We start from the raw sequence: 16,156 nt of genomic DNA on the forward strand, positions 1-16,156 counted from the left end.
GCTGTTCTGATGTTGACTTCTCATTGTCTGCATATGATCAGACTTGCAAACTGGTCAAATGGTAGAGCTCAAATTGGTGTGAAGATGCCTTTTTACAGAGAATGTTTGTGCTTGGATCTTAAGCCCCACACTAGAATCAGCCTGTGATGAAGTGCCCAGTTCCCAGCACACTGGGAGTAAGAATCCATGGCCTTGTTTTGCCAGGAGGATGGGCTTCTCGAAGCCTGGATAGCTCAGTCGGTAGAGCATCAGACTTTTAATCTGAGGGTCCAGGGTTCACATCCCTGTTCAGGTGCTGATGTTATCATTTGACCTCTCGGCAGTGCTCCTTCCTGCCCACCAGCTTCCACAAGATTCCACAAGTTTCCAGGGGCCCTGATTCCCGTGACTGGTGGCGCCCCAGATTTGGACCTGCATATCTATGAGGGAGTCCAACATTAGGTGGTCCCCGTAGGACTTGCTGCAGTGCCTTGCGAGTCACACCAGTGTACAAGTGGCCATTTGACAATTTTCGGCAGTGCTGTTCTGATGTTGACTTCTCATTGTCTGCATATGATCAGGCTTGCAAACTGGTCAAATGGTAGAGCTCAAATTGGTGTGAAGATGCCTTTTACTGAGAATGGTTGTGCTTGGATCTTAAGCCCCACACTAGACTCAGCCTGTGATAAAGTGCTCAGTTCCCAGCACACTGGGAGTAAGAATCCATGGCCTTGTTTTGCCAGGAGGATGGGCTTCTCGAAGCCTGGATAGCTCAGTCAGTAGAGCATCAGACTTTTAATCTGAGGGTCCAGGGTCCAAGTCCCTGTTCAGGCGCTGATGTTATCATTTGACCTCTCGGCAGTGCTCCTTCCTGCCCACCAGCTTCCACAAGATTCCACAAGTTTTCAGGGGCCATGATTCCCGTTACTGGTGGCGCCCCAGATTTGGACCTGCATATCTATGTGGGAGTCCAACATTAGGGGGTCCCCGTAGGACTCGCTGCAGTTCCTTGCGAGTCACACCAGTGTACAAGTGGCCATTTGACAATTTTCGGCAGTGCTGTTCTGATGTTGACTTCTCATTGTCTGCATATGATCAGACTTGCAAACTGGTCAAATGGTAGAGCTCAAATTGGTGTGAAGATGCCTTTTACTGAGAATGGTTGTGCTTGGATCTTAAGCCCCACACTAGACTCAGCCTGTGATAAAGTGCTCAGTTCCCAGCACACTGGGAGTTAGAATCCATGGCCTTGTTTTGCCAGGGGGATGGGCTTCTCGAAGCCTGGATAGCTCAGTCAGTAGAGCATCAGACTTTTAATCTGAGGGTCCAGGGTTCAAGTCCCTGTTCAGGCGCTGATGTTATCATTTGACCTCTCGGCAGTGCTCCTTCCTGCCCACCAGCTTCCACAAGATTCCACAAGTTTCCAGGGGCCCTGATTCCCGTGACTGGTGGCGCCCCAGATTTGGACCTGCATATCTATGAGGGAGTCCAACATTAGGTGGTCCCCGTAGGACTTGCTGCAGTGCCTTGCGAGTCACACCAGTGTCCAAGTGGCCATTTGACAATTTTCGGCAGTGCTGTTCTGATGTTGACTTCTCATTGTCTGCATATGATCAGGCTTGCAAACTGGTCAAATGGTAGAGCTCAAATTGGTGTGAAGATGCCTTTTACTGTGAATGGTTGTGCTTGGATCTTAAGCCCCACACTAGACTCAGCCTGTGATAAAGTGCTCAGTTCCCAGCACACTGGGAGTTAGAATCCATGGCCTTGTTTTGCCAGGGGGATGGGCTTCTCGAAGCCTGGATAGCTCAGTCGGTAGAGCATCAGACTTTTAATCTGAGGGTCCAGGGTTCAAGTCCCTGTTCAGGCGCTGATGTTATCATTTGACCTCTCGGCAGTGCTCCTTCCTGCCCACCAGCTTCCACAAGATTCCACAAGTTTCCAGGGGCCCTGATTCCCGTGACTGGTGGCGCCCCAGATTTGGACCTGCATATCTATGTGGGAGTCCAACATTAGGGGGTCCCCGTAGCACTTGCTGCAGTGCCTTGCGAGTCACACCAGTGTACAAGTGGCCTCTTTGACAATTTTCGGCAGTGCTGTTCTGATGTTGACTTCTCATTGTCTGCATATGATCAGACTTGCAAACTGGTCAAATGGTAGAGCTCAAATTGGTGTGAAGATGCCTTTTTACTGAGAAAGGTTGTGCTTGGATCTTAAGCCCCACACTAGAATCAGCCGTGATGAAGTGCTCAGTTCCCAGCACACTGGGAGTAAGAATCCATGGCCTTGTTTTGCCAGGAGGATGGGCTTCTCGAAGCCTGGATAGCTCAGTCGGTAGAGCATCAGACTTTTAATCTGAGGGTCCAGGGTCCAAGTCCCTGTTCAGGTGCTGATGATAACATTTGACCTCTTGGCAGTGCTCCTTCCTGCCCACCAGCTTCCACAAGATTCCACAAGTTTCCAGGGGCCATGATTCCCGTTACTGGTGGCGCCCCAGATTTGGACCTGCATATCTATGTGGGAGTCCAACATTAGGGGGTCCCCGTAGGACTCGCTGCAGTTCCTTGCGAGTCACACCAGTGTACAAGTGGCCATTTGACAATTTTCGGCAGTGCTGTTCTGATGTTGACTTCTCATTGTCTGCATATGATCAGGCTTGCAAACTGGTCAAATGGTAGAGCTCAAATTGGTGTGAAGATGCCTTTTACTGAGAATGGTTGTTCTTGGATCTTAAGCCCCACACTAGACTCAGCCTGTGATAAAGTGCTCAGTTCCCAGCACACTGGGAGTAAGAATCCATGGCCTTGTTTTGCCAGGAGGATGGGCTTCTCGAAGCCTGGATAGCTCAGTCAGTAGAGCATCAGACTTTTAATCTGAGGGTCCAGGGTCCAAGTCCCTGTTCAGGCGCTGATGTTATCATTTGACCTCTCGGCAGTGCTCCTTCCTGCCCACCAGCTTCCACAAGATTCCACAAGTTTCCAGGGGCCATGATTCCCGTTACTGGTGGCGCCCCAGATTTGGACCTGCATATCTATATGGGAGTCCAACATTAGGGGGTCCCTGTAGGACTCGCTGCAGTTCCTTGCGAGTCACACCAGTGTACAAGTGGCCATTTGACAATTTTCGGCAGTGCTGTTCTGATGTTGACTTCTCATTGTCTGCATATGATCAGACTTGCAAACTGGTCAAATGGTAGAGCTCAAATTGGTGTGAAGATGCCTTTTACTGAGAATGGTTGTGCTTGGATCTTAAGCCCCACACTAGACTCAGCCTGTGATAAAGTGCTCAGTTCCCAGCACACTGGGAGTTAGAATCCATGGCCTTGTTTTGCCAGGGGGATGGGCTTCTCGAAGCCTGGATAGCTCAGTCGGTAGAGCATCAGACTTTTAATCTGAGGGTCCAGGGTTCAAGTCCCTGTTCAGGCGCTGATGTTATCATTTGACCTCTCGGCAGTGCTCCTTCCTGCCCACCAGCTTCCACAAGATTCCACAAGTTTCCAGGGGCCCTGATTCCCGTGACTGGTGGCGCCCCAGATTTGGACCTGCATATCTATGTGGGAGTCCAACATTAGGTGGTCCCCATAGGACTTGCTGCAGTGCCTTGCGAGTCACACCAGTGTACAAGTGGCCATTTGACAATTTTCGGCAGTGCTGTTCTGATGTTGACTTCTCATTGTCTGCATATGATCAGACTTGCAAACTGGTCAAATGGTAGAGCTCAAATTGGTGTGAAAATGCCTTTTTACTGAGAATGGTTGTTCTTGGATCTTAAGCCCCACACTAGACTCAGCCGTGATGAAGTGCTCAGTTCCCAGCACACTGGGAGTTAGAATCCATGGCCTTGTTTTGCCAGGAGGATGGGCTTCTTGAAGCCTGGATAGCTCAGTCGGTAGAGCATCAGACTTTTAATCTGAGGGTCCAGGGTTCAAGTCCCTGTTCAGGCGCTGATGTTATCATTTGACCTCTCGGCAGTGCTCCTTCCTGCCCACCAGCTTCCACAAGATTCCACAAGTTTCCAGGGGCCCTGATTCCCGTGACTGGTGGCGCCCCAGATTTGGACCTGCATATCTATGTGGGAGTCCAACATTAGGTGGTCCCCATAGGACTTGCTGCAGTGCCTTGCGAGTCACACCAGTGTACAAGTGGCCTCTTTGACAATTTTCGGCAGTGCTGTTCTGATTTTGACTTCTCATTGTCTGCATATGATCAGACTTGCAAACTGGTCAAATGGTAGAGCTCAAATTGGTGTGAAGATGCCTTTTTACTGAGAAAGGTTGTGCTTGGATCTTAAGCCCCACACTAGAATCAGCCGTGATGAAGTGCTCAGTTCCCAGCACACTGGGAGTAAGAATCCATGGCCTTGTTTTGCCAGGAGGATGGGCTTCTCGAAGCCTGGATAGCTCAGTCGGTAGAGCATCAGACTTTTAATCTGAGGGTCCAGGGTTCAAGTCCCTGTTCAGGTGCTGATGATTACATTTGACCTTTCTGCAGTGCTCCTTCCTGCCCACTAGCTCAAACGTCTATATTTATAAATATATAAATGGAAGCTACTCGCACTGGTCATTTTATTAAACAAACCATTCCAACTTCTTGTTAATGCCACTTCCTTACAAGCCAATCACATTGTAGCAACTTGATTCATTAATGCATGTCAATATGTTCAAGACAATCTGTTGGAGTTGAAACTGAGCATCAGAATGGGGAAGGAAGGGGATTTCAGTGACTATGAACGTGCCATGGTTGTTGGTGTCAGACGGGCTGGTATTTCAGAAACTGCTGATCTACTGGGATTTTCACACACCACCATCTCTTTGGTTTACAGAGAATTGTCCAAAAACAGGAAAATATCCACTGAGCAGCAGTTCTGTGGGACAAAATGCCTTGTTGATGCCAGAGGTCAGAGAAGAATAGCCAGACTTGTTTTAGCTGATAAAATGGCAACAGTAGCTCAAATAACTGTTTGTCACAACCAAGGTATGCAGAACAGCATCTCTGAACGCACAACACATCCAACCTTCAAGCAGATGGGCTACAGCAGCTGAAGACCACACTGGGTGCCACTCCTGTCTGCTAAGAACAGGAAACTGGGGCTACTATTCACACAGCAACACCAAAACTAGACAATAGAAGATTGGAAAAACGTTGCCTGGTCTGATGAGTCTGGATTTCTGCTCCACATTCAGATGGTAGGGTCAGAATTTGGCGTCAACAACATGAAAGCATGGATCCACCCTGCCTTGTATCAACGGTTCAGGCTGCTGCTGGTGGTGTAATGGTGTGGGGGATATTTTATTGGCTCACTTTGGGCCCCTTGGTACCAACTGAACATGGTTTAAAGTCCACAGCCTACCTGAGTATTGTTGCTGACCAAGTGTCTGGTGAGTGTATATGTATTCTTACTATCAATGGATCAATAGACATGTTGATCACAGACATGCTTAGATAAACATCCAAAAAAAATCAAGTCACATTTATCAGTTGTGTTCATTTTTGTTCCAGAGTTGTCATACTTCCATCAGAATTATTATTTCCCCCAACATAATTCTGTCTTTTTTTTTCTTTTGTCATACTCATAAATCAAACCAGCTTGAGGTGGTAATGTAGTGTCCTTGTTCCAAGGGATTAGCAGCTAGCAAGGCAATATGAGCTTTAAGAGTATGTATTTTCATATCACAAATTAGTTCCTGATCTAATATCGGTTATTTCCAGTTTCAACACAATGAAGTGAAGCCAAATGGAAAAAGCAAATTTGCCTTGACCTTGCACATGTTCTTTTTTTCAACATAACTTTTGTTATAGGGGAACCATGTTCAAAGAAATTGTTAAAAAACATATTAATCCATTTTCTTTCCCATATCAGGGTTACAGCTGGCAAAGTAAGATGCCCTGGATATCCATCTCCCCAGAAACAAGGTGTTCCTGTGTCAGATGGGACCTGTAATCCCTCAAGCCTTTTCTGGGTGTACCCCAGGGTCTCCTCCCTTTTGGATGTGCCAAGGAATCCCCTGAAGGGAGGCACACAGGAGGCATCCTCAACTGTGGCCTAAAACACCTCAACTGGCACTTTTTTAATGCCAAGGGATGCCATCTCTGCCATCTGCTCCCCACAGGTTGTCCGCAGAAAATTGTTTCAGTTAATCACTTTTCAGATATGGACACACACTGATCTGCGGGCCCCTGTTTTGATTTATATCTATGGTAAAAAAGGTCCTTGTCTGGTTGTAAAGGTATAACACAGTTGATTAAAGCTTTGCTACTAATTATGGCTGCTCCATTCCTGTGAGACCCCACAGTGACATATTACAAGAGCAGCAATCTCTTAACATGATTGCGAGAAGCAACAACAGAGCAGCACGAAGCAGCACTGGCACAGGTGACAGTGCAACCTCAAATCTTAAATTTAAAGTGTGGGGAAACTTGTGATATTTAAAGAAGAATGGGAAGTTGGATAAAAGTCCTGCCATATTGGTAAAGTGTGCAAAGCAGTGATTAAGTACAATGCTAATAATGTGACTAAATCGAGCTCTCACCTGTTGAGATGGCAACAGTGCTAGCAAAGCTGGTGTGAGCAATAACTCTCGAGACTAAGACACTGGATTAAAAAAAACTTCTTCTAGCCTCAGCTCCACAGGGTCCAAGGTAATCATTTCATTGCCAAGGACTAAAAACCCTATAGTGTCATTACAAGTGGTGGGCATGATAAACATGCTAGAGCCAAAGTACAAGGTTCCAAGTTGGCAACATTTCACTGACAAGTGCAGGCCAGCAGTATGCATAAGTAACTACCAACAATCAGGGACATCCAGTCCAGAGCCATTGTGGACAGATCCAGCTCAGAGATACAGTGCATAGGTGATCAGGACAACAGCATAGTTAGTCCACAGGCACAGCACGGCAAATACTGAAATTTACAGAAATTGTTGTGTATTTCAGAACAAAGTAAAGTGAAGCACTGGAACAACTGCTGGGACAAATGTCTGAATGAAACAGCAGCAGCAAGATTTTCAAAGGCCAAGGCCAGTTAGGAGATCATGAGGTACAGAGATTTTGCACAGGCAGACCTACCTCTACTTTCAGCTCAAAAATATCTCCGTATACCAGCCAGTGTGGCATCAGAAAGAGTATCGAGCACTGCAGGTGACATTGGTTCTTTATAATGCAGTGTACTCTAACATGATGATGTTGATCTATTAATTTTCCTCAAAAAGAATCTCAACAAACTTGTCACTGATGTAAGATTACTATATAATGTAAAAGAAAGTATGTACAAATAGGGTACAATTTACTGTTGAGGTCCCAGATTTTTCCGTAGAGCCTTTTTACAGGAATATTATCAGTTTTTCAATTCACACATTGTATTGAGGGAGAAAGAACCCCACACTGAGCATGAAAGTGAGAGACTTAAAAAAAAAGTCATTTATGTAATTCACTTTTGTCATTTAATTTAAGTAAATGAAATTTTGTATTTGGATTAAATGACTTTGTGAATTGTAACCTAACAGTTATTGTTACCATGTGTGAGGAGGGAATACAGTGGGTCTGAGAGTTTGCTGTACATTGCTTGCACAAAGGCACAGGCTGTCTGCGCTCCATGAAATGGACCGGCTGTATGCACTGCATGGCATCAGTAGTCAGTGCCTTTCGTGATTTTAAGCACGTCCCTGTACTTATGGTACTATACTTACGGTATTTTTTTTATTTTACAGTAAGAAAACTTGGAAATCACAGGCAACAGTTCACCCTAAATAGCTGTGATTTTACGCTGAAAAAGTTTCACAGTAAAGCTCCCATCAATGATGGTGAACATAAACTGTACGATTATCGAATCATCTGTTTAAGGATTAAAGGAAGTTTCTGTCAATTATACTAAATATAAAATGAAAATTTACACAACTGCCTGTTTTGGGATGTATGGAAGGTCTGTAAACTTAAAAATATGTACTGGTAATTTTCTGCCTGGAAATTATCCATTTTTCATTTTCTTTTTATCTATGTCTTTTTTAAGAGTTTAGTTTTTAACCATTTTGTCCTTTGTTTTGAACCTCCAGCCTCTCTCTGAAGTATCTAAACAAATAGGTGTCCAGTGACGGACTAAGCCTCAACCAGCCACCCATGCAATGAATGCTAAATACACAGTGAGACCAAGTGACTCATCTCCTACCACATATGGGAAAATGTGTTGATTTAAAATATTCAAAAGGCTGACCTGCCATCCACAAATTGGCCTCTATCAACTCTCAGTAGACACTGTCCCTCAGATGAACTCAGAGTAAACTTTGAGTCTTTTTTTTTCCTGATAATAGCTTTGCAAGTGGTGCTGTTTCGTTCTCTTTCACTCCTGATTGAGTTCTAAATTAAGTTTGCGCCTCTGTGTGTGTTAATGCCACCAAAGCTTATGTGATGATGTGTCTGTATAGATGTGTATACATTTGTGTGTTTTTAGGTAAATGCATATATTGTTGCCTTTCCCCTGAGTCTAAGCTAGCTCATGGTTTATGTCTTTGCAAGTTCTGTGTGGGAGTATGAGTTTGTAAGAGTGAGTGCACATTTCATGTTACTGTCCACAGAGTCCATTTCTTTCTTTTCTAATCTTTATAATGGCTCCAAAACCGAGGATGCAGCCTCACACCTATTTTTGTCTTTTATTTTACTCCACCCCAAACCACCATGCAGATAAACAGACCTGTCTTAGCTTTCTCTAATATAGTCTCTGATGGTGTCTCTGCTTCAGTTAATTGAATAAAGACAAGAGTGACTATAAGGATAGACAGTTAACCAAAGGTTTTCTATAGGATTCAGGTCTGAAGAAAGAGCAGGCTGCCTCCAGCCTCCAGCAGCTGTTCCCCGTTAATGTGCTTGGGCATTGTGATCCATGAAGATGAAGTCAGGGCCTGTATGCACGTTCAGTCATTAGACAAACTGCACCATTAGTCCAAACGTTAGGTTATGGAACGTCCCAATGGTCACAGTGTTAGCCACAAGCACGACTGCAAACAAACCGCCAGTTAACTAATTACACCATGAATGTGACACAGGTGCAGATTACGTCATAATTAAGGGGAACCTCCTGAAAAACCCCATCGAACAAATTCAAACTGTGCATGTCTACCACTCATAAACAGTAATAAACCTGGCAAGCAGCAACAGTGTGACTGAGAAGATAAAAAAAAACAATTTTAGCTGGAAAAATTGAGATTTAATTACAGGAATACACACGGATGAACAGCTATTATCCGTGAGTCAATCAGGTAAAAAAGAGAAAGAGAAAGTGTGGCGATCCTAAACAGAGTAAATGTGTGGTGTTTCTGAGCGCACAGTAGAAAACCTCAATAATAAAATCAATAACATGAAAGCTGCTTTGAGAAACAAGCAATGCAGCAATGTCCCAGTATCTTGATGAATGACTCTTAAAGCAGTTTATGAACTTCAACATTTCACCAGACACATCTTGAAGGACCCAGACGCATACAAACAAAGAGCCAATCAAACTTATCAAACTGATGGTAGGGAACCTCACTTATTTGTCTCCCCTATCTCATCTGTTGACAGAAAAAATGTTGTGTCTCCCAAATATAAAATTGTTGTATGGCTCCACATTGCCACCTTTCCAAAGCATTGTCCACTGTCTGCCGTTAGCGCCTGGTAATGGTGGATTAATGTATTATCTGGGTAGTATGGGCTTGTCGTCGTATCATTCACAAGGTGCAGGGCAGTTCTGTACTGACTAGAAACATATGTCTAGATTGTAACACCACCACCTCAGAAGTGGTGATCATTTCTATTGAGTGCAAAACTATTTTCATCCCAGAACTGACCCACTGGTTCCTCATCTAGCACAAATGCTCCCTGGCTCATGAAGATAATAGATAATGATGCCTGTGCCTGGTAGTGTGGTCAGCACCCTTGCACATTGAAATGAGAAGTTTGAATGATCTGATGTGACACCAGGGTACCTCTCACTTCTCTTCAACATGGCTGGAGTTGAGAGCTCTGCTAATCATGAAGCGGTGGGCAGCATGGGATATGGCCAAAGGATGTCCACTTCTCTGTCTTTCCGTGATTGTCTAATCTTAGTGGAAACTTTCCACTGAGAACATCCCATTAAAAGCCTCACAGTGAGCAGGTCCTGTTGATAGACTGTAAGGTCCTGGTCTCATTATGTAAAAACTTGAACAGCCTGGTGAGGAGGGCTCTCGAAATACATTCCGTTTGGTGGAATCACCCTTCTCCTGTTTTTGTCTTTGTTTTGGGTCATAATGGTAGCTGCTTTCTCTGGAAGCTTCAAACTCAAATGTGCATTTATATTGTCTCATGAGTCAAATGAAAGAGACATCTGCTCTCCAGCTTTCATCATCTTATATTAACACCAGCAGTGTAGCCAGCATGTCATAACACAACAAAGACATGATGCAATGCGTGGTTAAGGCTGGCCAGGCCTGACTCCTACTATCAAAAGACGACAGAACACAATTTCGGTTGAGAGGTTGGAATAGTGCAGAGAGTAAAAGGCCAGAGAGAGTGAGACTCACTTAAAATCAGATATTATAGACACTGTCGCATTGTGAGTCTATAAGTCAAATTGTTGTATGAAAATAAAGTAATGATGATCAAAGTCTAGGAACAGTGGAAGTTTTTGGTCACACTGGATAGTACCTATGCAATACATCACAGAGTTGATAGAGTCATGGTTTCTGAGGATAGACAATTAGGAGTTTGGCTTTAACTTTATCCTGATGTCTCATGTCATTGTTCAAATGGTAGTTAAGAATAAAAAAAAAATAGATGTGATCTGTTCTGATGTGAAAGTTCATGTGTGGCTTACAGATATCAGTTTAACCAGATGTCCAGAGTTAGTCACTGTGGCTTTAGGATCTTACATTAACAAGAGCTGGAGAGTACATTTCTGTTCAGCATGCTGACCCTGAATTTAACCTCACCCTGTCAGAATTCACATTTAAACAATCCCCTTCTCACTCTTCATTATCATTTTAATTACATGGCTGATAACTAAAGCTTTAAAAATGTTGGAAAAGAAAACTGACTCAAAGATTGAGTAGTAGTAGTAGAATAGTATTGACAGTGCTACACCTTTAGGATTTCCTTAAAAGTGCCTGTATTAGTCCACACTAAATATGTCACAAAAAAAACGAAACTACACATTTGAATTTGTTTGATATTTTACTCCATGACAGAGCTTCAGCATCTCTTAGTAAGTTATAACTTAGTTTTGAGTGTCAAATTCAAGTTTGAATTTCATTGAGATGATTCTATATTTAAATAATCCAAAGTGTGAATTTGAAAATGTAATTTTCAAGTAGTTGCACATGTAAAGGAAGAACATTCAAACTCCACACAGAACTGCTGTTTGGGTTTCAGATCAGGAACTTTCAACCAGTTCATTAACACCCATTACTCAATTTTTTTCCTCCTTTTTAAAAAATATTATGTATATTTTTTGTACAGGTAACCAGGTAAACTAGAGACCGTTTAAAATACTATTTCACTTACCTAAGTCAGTGTTTCCCAACCCTGGTCCCGGGGTACCCCTGCCCTGCATGTTTTAGATGTTACCCCACTCCAGCACACCTGATTCAAATGAATGGCTCGTTATCAGGCTGGAGCAGGGCTTGATGACGAGCTAATCATTTGAATCAGGTGTGTTGGAATCGGGAGCATAAAAAACATGCAGGGCAGGGGTACCCCAGGACCAGGGTTGTGGAAACACTGACCTAAGTGTTATATTTTGGTCATTAGTACTCTGAGAGCTGCTGCTCCTTATTGAGGTAGCACTGCCCCTTTAAGAGCCGAGCAGAGCTAGACACGCAAGAGCAAGGAGCTGCCGTCAGACAGAAAGCCCGCGAAACGCTGGAGTCCTGAGGTGTGTATTTTGTCTGTGAAAAAGAGAAATACAGCTGTGAGAGTTAATGTAATCCAAATATATGCAACAGTTTAAGTTTCACCATCAGTAGTTAGAGTAATCCTAACGTTTGTACAGCACGGCTGATGAATGAAGATTATGTATTCAGGATTCTGTTGATGAGTCTATGTGTCGTAGCTGCAGTACTAGAGGAAAAGGGAGAGCATCAGAGCAGCGTGAGTTGTCATTTCTAACTTTGAAAGTAAAAACCGAAGAAAATTTGCCTCATTTAGAGGGGAGATATGTTGAGTTAACATCCAGAGGTGTGTGTCTTTGAGTGCAGGCTACGCACTGCTGTATAAGGGGTTTATTTCTTAGTTAGAGTGTATTTCTCCTCATGTTAAACTGTTTTACTGTTTAAGGAGTTGCTTAATATCTTAATGCAGTGTGAATATTCACTGAGATAATGCACTTTTTCTGTGGATTATAACTGTGAAGCTTTGTGGCTCAAGAAATGTATTAATGTGAATCATATTTTTGCTTTCCTTGTTCGGAAGCGAGCCACTTCTGTTGTCTATTGAGTGTCTGTTATACAGGATAGTTTGTCTACGGTTGTCTTTTGACACGTCTATTGACTTGTCTTTTGATATGTTTACATAAAAGGCTTTTGACAGGTTAGTCTGTTTAAAAGAAGAGAATATTAATGTTCATCAGTGAAGCTTGTGAAAACTTTCATCTCACACTACTAAAAACTTAATGTTGTTCTCACGCTTATTGGCCTTTATTTATCAATCTTGCGTGGGAATTGACGCAGATCTTTTTATGATTATCCGTACCACGAGACGAGCACATAGATTGTGATCTCATGTAAATGAATGTCTTCTGTAAATAAAATAGTAACTTTTTAACACATAATTCATATAATTTTTTTGAGGTGTGAAATAATAATCTTCACAGTAAATCCTGTAATCAATACAGCTTCCTTACAAAAAACAGGCTAGGATTCAGTTGGATCCAGCGTTCTTCGAATGTTCTCTGCGGAGACTTTATCATGGACATTTAAGAGTGTATTAAAAACTGAAAAAAGCATCTCTATTTTATTTTTTTTTAAACTGAAGGAGGGAATACATTTTTATTATGGGGAGAAATCAGCTGACAGCTTGCGCTGCTCCTTCATAGCAAAGTATTTTATAGATTGGCGGAAGAAGAATGAAATGTTCTAAACATTTTTGGTGTCATGTCTAATTCAAGGATCTAAATATTAATCCAAGAACTTAATTTTTCTTTTGACAGTAAATGTTTTGCCCTCATGATCGAATAATTCTCCTCTACAGACAGATTTTCCTCACTGCACCACGCTCTCCACTGACACGAAACTTGCGTACACGATCTAAGACCCGGCGTGGGATTTGTACATACCCAATGTCCTCATTCGGATTGATAAATGCCGATCTGTGTGTGGAAAGGAGCGTACACCCATTTTTCAGGCGTACGTACGTTTGATAAATGAGGGCCACTGTGAGTGCAGTCCAGGAATTAAGACCTACATAAAATTTATTCAGTGTGTTCCTGCCTATCCTTGACCCAGTCACATAGAATATATGTAGACATATATAAAGAGAGAGTTCTGTTTCCAAAACTTTGTGGTTCATCAACTCCTCACCAAGAGAAGTTGCAGAATTACTAAACTGACACAGGGAGTGCATGAAACAGACACTACGGACGATCTTCAAGAAGTATGAACTTTAACTTCCTGAATCAAAAATAACTTTATTTGACCAATTATTTTGAAATACAAACGATAAGAGTTGAAAAAAAAAGAAAAAAAGAAGCTCTTTCCTCAATCTTAACTCCTGCACTGTAAATCTAAGTTGTGAATTTCCTGAAGACAAAAATTCAGATTCTTCTAAGGCAGGGTTACATTATCTCATGAACTGACATACTCATGGATCAAACCACGTCACACCATGTTTAATTATTTATGGTCAAGGTCAAACATTATCCTGCTTGTTTGTTACCATCATTTACTCTTAGGTTAAGATAAGGTGGTTTTAATCAGAATTCTGTAAAGTTAAGGATGTTGACATCATTTCTCTTTCAGCTTTTTTTTTTCTTTTTTTTTATTATCGGCACAATATCGGTATTGGCTGATAAAAGCTTAAAAACACGTTTATCGGTATCGGCAGATATGAAAATTTCTGCAGATAGGCACAGCCGATAAGGTGCTATTCAGTTAGGATTATTATTTTCCATCTGAAAAATAAGCTCCTTAAATAAAATGTAGCACTTCATTTATTTGCACTGCAGAGCTCTGTGTCTGTCACCAGGTTGTTACAGTAGCTCTAAAATAATCAAATGCAACTTGGTTATGTTTATAAATGCATTGTACATTTAAAGTTCATGTGATCTTAAGAAATTATTTTTCTGTATTTCAATACTGAATGTCTTGAGTTTGAAAAAATACTACATTTCTTATTTATGGTAAAATCAAATGTTTTTTGTCTTGTTTTATTTGTGTTTCTTAAATAAGACCATCACAATTAGAGTAACATATAAATTCCAGTACAGGATAGACTTAGCTTTCTGTACAGTGAAAAAAACAAACAAACTTCTGATTATCGATATCGGCCAAAAGGGGTTTCGATATATCGGATATCGGCAAAAATGCAATATCCTGCATCCCTAGTTTTTTTCATAGCAATGCAGCGTAAAATCAATGAGGTGATAGTCACTACTCCCTATGCTGATGCTATCACTGTGAATGGATTTTTTTTATATAAGATATGCACTTCAAATACATACAGATGATGTCAAATACAGGTTGGTGACATATATTATCAGCTAATGAAAAAAGAGGTTTAGTGTCTCACAGCATTCTGCTAAAATGTTTCCATCTTTTCACTTCTATCAGCTTGGTCTCTGGTTTAAAGCAAGATTATTGCACTGTAGACTAAAGTAGAAGGAGAAAGCTGGGGAGAAGTTACCATAAGCCATGTGAGGATAACACAAGACAGACTCGACAAGTCTGCATTCAACCTCATTCTTTAACGTGGTCACAAGTTTTATATTTAGTTTTCCCATCTAATTTAGGATTTAAATATTGAGTCACAGCAGATTCATGAACAGCAGTAGCCAGACACATATTTTATTAATCTGCTATTCTGTCCTCCAAATCTGACATTAAACATGAAACTTAAATAGGAAGTACAGCCAACTGTGTAATTCCTCAATTTTAATTGCTTGCATAAGCAATGCCCTCTGAATAAATTCCGTGCTGGTGAACTTATTACATGAAATCTTTTTCAAACAGGGGACTCAACAAACCTCACTTCCAGTGCTATTGGAATTTGGTGCTGATGACCTGAACTCAGTTTGAACTTGTGATTTATTTTAGCTTAAGATTGTTTAAATAATGCAGCAGACTAATTAACTTTAATCATATTTCTTTGAAAGTTGAGGATTTTTATTTTCTTCATTTCACTCGGTCAGAGATGGACTAAAGATTAACACCAAAGTCTCAGTTACTATCATCTGAAGTAATATAGACAGTTCTTTTGGATCCAAAGTTTGTTTATGTTTATCATTAGAAAATAGACTCAATACGCTCACCAGAGAAGTAATCTTTTATTCTTGCAGCTTCAAACTTATATTTAACACTGCAATGTCACCACCATCTTAAATACCTGTGCTTGTTTGTTTCCCTCAATTCTGCCTCAAAAACATAATTTAGGTGATTATATTGAAAGATTTCTACAACAGATATTGAAGCCTTATTTTTTGCCATCTATACAGGCAACATGCCACTTAGAAAATGCCTCAGATGCCTTACTTACTTTACTCATCCTAAAAGAAACATATGATATTCATTTTTTATTCAACGTTGCCTTACTGTTGTACAATCCAAAATCAGAATCAAAATAGTGTTTTCTGCACCAAGTATCATATATATATATATATATATATATATATATATATATATATATATATATATATATATATATATATATATATATATATATATATATATAATCATAAGAGGTAGGGTCTGCAGGATTTCCGTTAGTTGTTAGTAAACACAGCATTCAAACTGGGCTCCTCCTCCTCTGGATCAGTGCCAGCAGCAGCGCACACCCACAGCCTCAGACCACGACTACATGAACACACTTGCTAGCCCAGCAACCACCTGCAGCATTGCACTTTTACGTGTGACAGACTCGAGAGCCCAGCACCTGACTTGGCATGTTAGCACAAGCTAATCATGTGAATTTGAGACATACCTGGTTAGCAGAAAGCTAACTACCATCACTGTTCTTCTTGATTT

General features: G+C 41.5%; 9 non-coding genes across 9 annotated transcripts; all 9 read left to right on the plus strand.

Moving 5' to 3' along the window:
* Nucleotides 1-222: 222 nt before the first annotated feature.
* trnak-uuu (transfer RNA lysine (anticodon UUU)) lies at nucleotides 223-295 on the plus strand. The gene has a single exon. It is a non-coding gene; the product is annotated as a tRNA-Lys (tRNA).
* A 445-nt stretch (nucleotides 296-740) lies between these two features.
* On the plus strand, nucleotides 741-813 carry trnak-uuu (transfer RNA lysine (anticodon UUU)). Its single transcript has one exon. It is a non-coding gene; the product is annotated as a tRNA-Lys (tRNA).
* A 445-nt stretch (nucleotides 814-1,258) lies between these two features.
* Nucleotides 1,259-1,331, plus strand: trnak-uuu (transfer RNA lysine (anticodon UUU)). Its single transcript has one exon. It is a non-coding gene; the product is annotated as a tRNA-Lys (tRNA).
* Nucleotides 1,332-1,776: 445 nt separating this feature from the next.
* On the plus strand, nucleotides 1,777-1,849 carry trnak-uuu (transfer RNA lysine (anticodon UUU)). Its single transcript has one exon. It is a non-coding gene; the product is annotated as a tRNA-Lys (tRNA).
* A 446-nt stretch (nucleotides 1,850-2,295) lies between these two features.
* trnak-uuu (transfer RNA lysine (anticodon UUU)) lies at nucleotides 2,296-2,368 on the plus strand. The gene has a single exon. It is a non-coding gene; the product is annotated as a tRNA-Lys (tRNA).
* A 445-nt stretch (nucleotides 2,369-2,813) lies between these two features.
* On the plus strand, nucleotides 2,814-2,886 carry trnak-uuu (transfer RNA lysine (anticodon UUU)). The gene has a single exon. It is a non-coding gene; the product is annotated as a tRNA-Lys (tRNA).
* Nucleotides 2,887-3,331: 445 nt separating this feature from the next.
* On the plus strand, nucleotides 3,332-3,404 carry trnak-uuu (transfer RNA lysine (anticodon UUU)). The gene has a single exon. It is a non-coding gene; the product is annotated as a tRNA-Lys (tRNA).
* A 445-nt stretch (nucleotides 3,405-3,849) lies between these two features.
* trnak-uuu (transfer RNA lysine (anticodon UUU)) lies at nucleotides 3,850-3,922 on the plus strand. The gene has a single exon. It is a non-coding gene; the product is annotated as a tRNA-Lys (tRNA).
* A 446-nt stretch (nucleotides 3,923-4,368) lies between these two features.
* Nucleotides 4,369-4,441, plus strand: trnak-uuu (transfer RNA lysine (anticodon UUU)). Its single transcript has one exon. It is a non-coding gene; the product is annotated as a tRNA-Lys (tRNA).
* The last annotated feature ends 11,715 nt before the right edge of the window (nucleotides 4,442-16,156 follow it).

The sequence above is a fragment of the Halichoeres trimaculatus genome, unplaced genomic scaffold, assembly GCF_033239565.1.
Source record: "Halichoeres trimaculatus isolate MK-OKI-2021-1 unplaced genomic scaffold, fHalTri1.1 fHalTri1_scaffold_7, whole genome shotgun sequence".
Lineage (NCBI taxonomy): Eukaryota > Metazoa > Chordata > Actinopteri > Labriformes > Labridae > Halichoeres > Halichoeres trimaculatus.